The sequence below is a fragment of the Hemitrygon akajei genome, chromosome 9, assembly GCF_048418815.1.
Source record: "Hemitrygon akajei chromosome 9, sHemAka1.3, whole genome shotgun sequence".
NCBI lineage: Eukaryota > Metazoa > Chordata > Chondrichthyes > Myliobatiformes > Dasyatidae > Hemitrygon > Hemitrygon akajei.
Window position 1 is genome coordinate 15,821,028 of NC_133132.1, and position 7,933 is coordinate 15,828,960.

The window sequence follows — 7,933 nt, forward strand, 5'->3', positions numbered from 1 at the left end:
AACGCCATGTCCTTTCTCGCCCCTGTACGATAAAAATGTAAAGAACGGCCAGTATCTTAAGTTCCACAGAGACTGAATAAAGCTCCATGGTCTAATTTATCATTTAACGTTCCGCAATCTTCATGCTGACAATTTGTACACGTACGCTCTGGACGCAAGTCGGAGGGTGATTCTAACTTATTTCACTTTCGATAGCGTCTGTTTCTCTGGATGAGTGCTACTGGTCTATGTTTCTGTTTATGACCTTAAAACAATATCTGCTACGTTACTCACGCTGAAAAAATACTGGGTCATAAATTATCAAATTCCCATGGCCAGAACAGGCCGATAATGGAATGGAATAAAGTGGAGACATTAATTGACATGGCAGGTCAATCACGTCTAAAAATGTGCGAGAGTTCTTCGAGGATGAGCTGTACATTTTCGAAAGCGGACTTGTATAAATGCCGAGTAAATACCTGTGTGCACACCCATCAAGTTTCCCTTACCCTCCACCAACAAAAACACAACAAAACTCATTGAGTCCACTTGTAGTGTATCTGATGCTATCCCTGAGTAAAAAGCTCCATCCCTCTGTACTAATTTCCATCTCTGAGTAGCAATCTCCATCCCCGAGTAGCAATCTCCACCCCGTGCAAGAATTTCAATCTCCGAGTAAGAATCTCCATCCCGGAATGAGAATCTCCCTCTCCGAGTAAGAATCTCTATCCCTGAGTAAGACTCGCTATCCATTGCCATTGCCCCGACAGAGAAACGGGTGCCATCCAAGTTTCGGCACTCCAGCTCCCCGGATTATGTTTAGATGCTGCTGTCACTTTAAGACTTAGATTGCCAATTAGCCTGCCACATTCCTTTATGGCAAGTCTGCACTTAAATGTCGACTACTGAGTCCGCAGTGCTCAGATGAGAGAGGCATTACTCTGCATCAGCATCACTGATTACATCCGTAGGATCATAAGTCTCCTCTGCCACCCTTTTGAAAGATGGCTGTGACGCTCGTGCTGCAACTGAAATATCCGCGGATACAGGGGCGGCCTGTCGCAACAGCGAACCGCTCTAATTGTCATGGTCCGGATCGGTTCCCCTTTAAATTTAGTTAGGTTGCGATCCGGACCATTGACTCCTTGTCCCCTTTTGATTTCGTTTCACGCGTCCCTTGAGCTTGGCAATCAAGGTAATCTACCCTCGACCCGAACCGGCAGCTTATAAGCCCCTGGCTTTAGCCGTTCGGGGCGAGAGTGTTAAGAAGCCTTCGCAAGTCGTCGCCGCCGCTGCTACGACAAGCCAGAGTGATCCAGCCCGCATCGGAGTACCAGCAATTCACCTTCCGTCGCCAGAGTGGGTCCGGGCAAGGTCAATCTACCAGGGGTAATATTGTTTGTTGCTTACGTCCCTTCATACGGTTACCGCATCTTTTCTGCTGTTTTTGTTAGTACATTATAGTATATTATGCCCCTTGTCTGGTTCTACCCCCGAAGAAGAGTCCCGGCTCGATGTCATGCCCAGTGTCTGTGTCTACCCCTCGAAGAAGACCCGGCTCGGTGCCTGAGTGGAAGACAGAGTCCTGACTCGATGTTCCTGCCCGTTGTCCGTGTCTATCCCTCGAAGAGTCCCGGCTGGATGCCTGATCTGAAGGAGGAGTCCTGGTTCAAGATTCCTTGTCCTGTGGTTTGGTGTCCACGTTTCTGGCTGCAGTGATCCACAGTATCCAAGTGTCTGGCGGCGGTGAATCAAGGTCCCCGGGTCCAAGTCCAAGGTCCGCGGCTGTCCCAGTTCCCTGTTTCCAATTCCCAGGTTCGTGGCGATCCAAGTCCCTAGTCCCCGAGTCCAAGGTTCTTGTTTCTCTTTGTCCTCGATTTACCGATCTTCTGTGCAGCGAGTAATTAACGCTATTTTATTATACCTAAGAAAGACGTGTTTGTGTCCTGCGTGTGTGTCCTCTCCCAGCACCCTTGTCCCCACCTCGTGACGCTAATATTGTTTGTTGTTTACGTCCCTTCATACGGTTACCGCATCGTTTCTGCTCTTTTTGTTAGTACATTATAGTTATCTAAGCGCGTGGCGATTAGTTGTGTATGCATGCTGTTGCAATTCTATACATCAACTGCGATAGGACGGTATTTTGATGAATGATTTGTGGTTTCTATTTAGGGTTTTACATTAGGGGATTTTCTGGGATGCTGCCTGGATTGGGAAGCATGCCTTATGTTGAGCTAACATGGTCTTCATCCTTGGATCGACGGAGGATCAGAGGTGACCTGATAGAGGTGTATAATACATTGACCGTGTGGATAGTGTTAGGTACTCCTAGGGTTCATATTTTCTGCGGACAACGACTTTAAAATGCCGGGCGAATGATACTGGCTTTTGGACACTGTTTGAGGAGAGGGAGAGAGAGGGAGAGAGAGGGAGAGAGAGGGAGAGAGAGGGAGAGATTTAAAGTTATGGCTCCATAGCTGATTATTTACTTTTGCTCCAAGAACACTCTTCCTTGCTCGTTAATCTTCTTGCTGAGACAGCAGGGAGTGGCCCAGTTTGACGCACATGGACATGGTCAGTTGATGCATGGCTGGTACCCCGGCAGGGGAGATAAAAGGCAAGTGTGCTGAGACACAGGCAGACACGCCACTGGAAACTGAAAGAGTGTTGTGCACCCAAAGGAAAGTGGGGGCTTGGAGGATCGATTCGGGGAAATCGATCAGAGTCTGTCTCTCTGTCTCTCTTTCTGTTACACGGTCGGTACAACATTGTGGGCCGAAGGGGCTGTAATGTGCTCTAGACTTTCTATATTTACATATGTTTCTGTCTAAAATTCTGACACTCTTTCAGGATTTGTAAGAAAATTGCTGAACCACGATAAGGGAAACTAAAGTTTCATACCAATAGCAATGAATACTATCAGTGCCAGTATATTTCCATCTGTTGCAATTTCTTATAATCATATTTAGCAAATCAATTGTAATTTCAGGTATTGGCATTTTTTTCCACCCGGATCATAAATGCATCTTTGAACCTCAAGTCATACCCACTCGAGCTGAAAGCGAAGATCGATGAGGTGGTTGATCGATCATCCTTGCTTTTATTAGACAAAACTTGCTTTTATTAGTCTAAGCATTAAGTTCAGAAGTGAAGAAGTTATGTTGCAAATGTATAAAATTCAGGTTAGGCTATTTCTGGAGTGTCGCCTACCACTCTGATCGCCCGACTGTAGGAACTATGTTGAGGCTTTGAAGAGGGTGCAGAGAGGTTTACCTGGATTAGAGGACATGTGCGTTTATGAAAGGTTGGATTAACATGTTTTGTTTTCTTTGGCCGGCCCGGAGCTGAGGGGAGATGTACTAGAGGATGAGTAGATTATGAGAGGAAGAGGTAGAGTAGACAGGGAGTGTCGGTTTCCCAGGGTTGGAGTAATTAATACCAGATGCCATGCATTGAAGATGAGAGGAGGCAGATTCTAGAGAGATGTCAAAGCCAAGCTCAAGCTTATTTAATCAGAGTGGTGAATGCCCGGAGTGCCTGAAACTAAAACATTAGAAGCTTTGAAGAGATCAGAAACAGAAAAAAAAAGAATCGGGGTTGTTATCACCAGCATGTGCCGTGAAATTTTGTAACTAGTAGCAGCAACGTAGTACATAATATAGAAGAAGAAAGTTGTTAATAATAAATAAATAAAAGATAGATAAATAAATTGATAAATAAATAAATAAATGATCGATAGATAGATGAATAAATCACAGGATATGTATATCGAATAGATTAAAATCGTGTAAAAAAGCAGAAATAATATATATTTAATAAAGGAGGTAGTGTTCATGGGTTCAACATCCATTTTAAAATCGATGGCAGAGGGATTGAAGCGTTGCTGAATAGCTGAGTGTGTGCCTTCAAGCTTCTGTACCTCCTGTCGGATGGTAACATTGAGAAAAGAGCATGCCCTGGGTGCTGGAGGTCTTTAATAGTAGACACTACCTTTCTGAGACACCGCTCCTTGAAGATGTCCTCGGTAATTTGTAGGCTAGTACCCAAGATGGAGCAGACTAACTTTAACAACTCTCTGCAGCTTCTTTTAGTTCGATGCTGTAGCCCCCCTCTCCCCCGCCCCCTCTATACCTGACAGTGATGCAGCCTGTCAAATGTACATCTATAGAAGTTTTTGAGTGTATTGGTTGACATACCAAATCTCTTCAAACTCCCGATGAAGTATAGTCGTTTTCATGTTTTCTTTATAACTGCATCGATATGTTGTGACCAGGTTAATTCCTCGGAGATCTTGGCACCCAGGAACTTGATTCTGCTCACTGCCTCCACTTCCGATTCCTCTACGAGGACTGGTATGTGTTCCTTTGTCTCGTCCTTCCTGAAGTCCACAATAAGCTCTTTCGTCTTAGTGACGTTCAGTGCGAGGATGTGGCTGCGACCCCACTCCAACAGTTGGCATATCTCGCTCACCTGGGCCCTCTCTTCTCTATCTGATATTCTACCAGCAATGTCTGCATCATCGGCAAATTTATAGGTGATATTTGATATGTACATTTGGTGATTCGCTATGCACATGACGTAAGGAAGATTGAGGGATTATGGACATGGTACGAAGGAGGGATCAGAGTTTGAGTGTTTCTGATTTGCTTTTTAGCTGGTCCGGCAAAACACTGTAGGCCGAACGACCTTTTTACGTACATTTATATGATCTATGATATAGGAATTTCTATTTTTTTTTTCTTTCCAGATATTTAAAACCACGTGTTTGCAGCATTGGGCTCTCGTGGCGCAATCGGTTAAGGCACGGTACTTGTGTGGTTGTACACGGCGGAGAGATGCCGAGGCTGTGAGTTCGAGCCTGAACTAGAGCACTTATGATTTTAATGCTTGCAACGAATGTGACTGGGCGACTTTCAAGCTGAAAATTCCACTGAAATGCTACATTTACCCTTATGCTTGTGAGACACCTTGCTTGTTATTTGTATTGAGCTTCAAGGCGATGCACCTTTGATTTTGATCTGAGCAAGGGAGCGCGAGTTTACAAGCGTTGCAGGAGATCCTCCCTTATTCACGAAAAGGCAAGTGCCCACAGGGATACACGCATTCTCCTTCTTTGGTTGTTTCGTTCAACACGCGTAGCCTCACTTCCCGTTGTTGAACGTGTCTGAACAGACGGTTTCTTTGTTGAATTAGCGCATCACAGGTCCCCCATATTATTGTCTTCTCAATTCAGTCAACCAAATGGTGAAGCAACGAGCTCTTCCTTTTGCTTCAGAGACGCTCTAGCTGCACTTTTCCTTGGTTCGTTGTGTTGTCGATTTAACTCAATGTTTACATACATCGGCGAATTTTTCAGGCACACGCGAACAAAAGAGATATTAATCGCAGCCTCAATGACCGTAAATTGTAGCGAGATGCTGGTATCTCTCTCCCTCTCTCTCAACGTGAAGCTGCATTATTTCAGGACAGAATTAGAAATTAATTCTCACATATCCCGTGTTCACCAATCCTCGGTTAAAGAGAAGACAACTCTATTGACGTGTTGAGCTTCCGTTTCCAATGGTAAGATCCATCGGGCTGGAATGCGTTCCCTCCATTGCGACCTTTGATGTGATCGACTTGCCACTCCGTTCCTGAAGGCTGTTGTTACCAATATAATTCACATTCACAATAGGTAGCTGAATTGGCCATTGATGTCCCGGTCTGGTTGCGATCCAACGGATCAGATTACCATTACCATTAATGAAATATCAGTCTGATCGTGTGTCTGCTGTTCGGACGGACTCGGTGGGTCGATTGGCCGTGATTCATTACCGACAGTTGGAATCTTCTCACAAGAAACTCTGACTGGTAACACTTCCTGCTGTCCAGAAATGTATCAGTCACATGCTTCAATTAACTTAAAATCCGCGGTGAAGAGAACGAACGATACAGACTTTGACAGAAATGTTAAAGGCGCCGTTGAATTTGGCTCGTGAGCTGGAACGCCACCATGTGGAGACCGATGGAATATAGAGGACCGAAGATGTTTTCATTCTTTGCTTTATAAATGCAACATAGTTCAGTTACCTGTTACATGCTGCACCTTGACCAACACTCCACAGGAAATTGTTACTGCATGGCCCTGTATACATCGCATCAATTTAATACCTGTCATTGAAAGCGGAGAGGACCGGGTGGTGGAGAATTTGAACAGAGAGTCTGATACATGAGATGTGGAAGTGCAGTCTGGGTCATCCACGAACCCCGTTATGTCTATATCTGTTTATGTTCTCCTGTAAATTTATATATATATATAAATTTACAGGAGGACATAAACAAATATATAATATTATATATATAATTCGTCTTTCTGTAACTTATTTTTCTCGCGTTTGAAATACAATGTGCTGCTGCTGGAAAGGCAAATGTTTAACAGCGAATGTTCATCGCATTTACACCCTGGATGCCAATGACAAAAAAAACTTGAACGCAAACTGACAGGTGAGTCTCAAGTTCATCCCGAACACTGGAGTCCAAACAATGTTCTGCCCAGGATTGAACTGGGGACCCCGCTTTATCTCGCTGGATTTATCTCCTTTTGAGCAGAGTCATTTCCGCGTTTCCTTCACGTAATAAATAGCTGCGCTGATTAGACGGCGTCAATTAAAAATACAGTGATGATAATTCCAATGCTGCTTGAAGATTCTCAACTGCTATTCTTGATATTAAAACAATAAAAACAGAGTTCAGCTCAGTGTGGCAAGTTTCCAGCTGGTTATTGAAACTGTGCGTCATGGGACGTACCAACCCGAGGTCAGAGTGCAATGAAGTTTGTTGCCGCCACGCCGCAAACACTTGGGTGCCAAAATCAAAACTCGTTTAACAGAACCCTGACATGGGCTGAACCTTCGAGTTTCTCCTGTAAGATACCAGGTTAGCACAGGGAAGGTGAGCGAGACTGACCAGAAATGGACAAATTCCCTGTTACATTGAAGTACGGGAACCTGCAGTGGAGACGTTTCAAAGATCAAAGTGCATTTATTATTAACGTATGTATATATTACACAGCCTTGAGATTCGTCACCTTGCATGCCAGAAACCCAAAGGAATTCGCAAAAACTCCTCCGCTCCGACTTTTTCCGATCCGCACGCTCCGACTTTTTCCGATCCGCACGCTCCGACTCGGTCTCGTCCTCCTCCCGATAACATCTCGACGGCGGACTGGGGCGACGGTGTCTCGGGCCATTGCTCAACAGCTCAGATCAATGAGCGCTTTGCACGGTTTCTGTGGTGTAGTGGTTATCACGTTCGCTTTACACGCGAAAGGTCCCCAGTTCAATCCTGGGCAGAAACATTGTTTGATCTCCAGAATTTACGATGAATCTGAGACTCAGCTGTTCAGTTCGGATTCAGGTTTTCTGTCATAGGCACCCAGAGGTGCAAACGCCATGAACATTCACATTTCCAGCAGCAGCACATTGCATTGCATAGCTGACAGAGATAAATGACATTAAGTTGAATTAATATAAATTATGCATCCTTTGCAGGAGAACATAAACAGATTTAAACAAAAGGAGGTTAGTGGATTTTAAATCGCTTTCTTTGTCTTCCCTCTCCCTCCCCCTCCTGCAGCAGGCAGTCAGGATGCTTTGAAATGTGCGTCTCTAGAAAGTTCTTAGGATTTGGGGACCCAAACAAAATTTCTTCAGCCGTTTGAGGTGAAAGAGGCACTTTTTCATCACACAGCTGGCATGTACAGACCACGTGAGATCTTCGGTGATATTCATGTGAGGAATATAAAGCTGTTCACACTCTCAACCCCAAAGCCACTGATGTCAATAGGGCTAGCCTGTCTACAGGTTAATGCAAATATCTAATCAGTCAATCATGTGGGAACAGTTCGATGCATAAAATCATACAGACGTCGTTAAGAGGTTCAGTTGTTGTTCGCATCCATCTTCAGAATTGAGAC

The 7,933-nt window shown here is 44.6% G+C and overlaps 1 non-coding gene across 1 annotated transcript; it reads left to right on the top strand.

Annotated features, from left to right (window-relative positions):
- Positions 1 to 7,242: 7,242 nt before the first annotated feature.
- On the top strand, positions 7,243 to 7,315 carry trnav-uac (transfer RNA valine (anticodon UAC)). Its single transcript has one exon. It is a non-coding gene; the product is annotated as a tRNA-Val (tRNA).
- Positions 7,316 to 7,933: the final 618 nt, after the last annotated feature.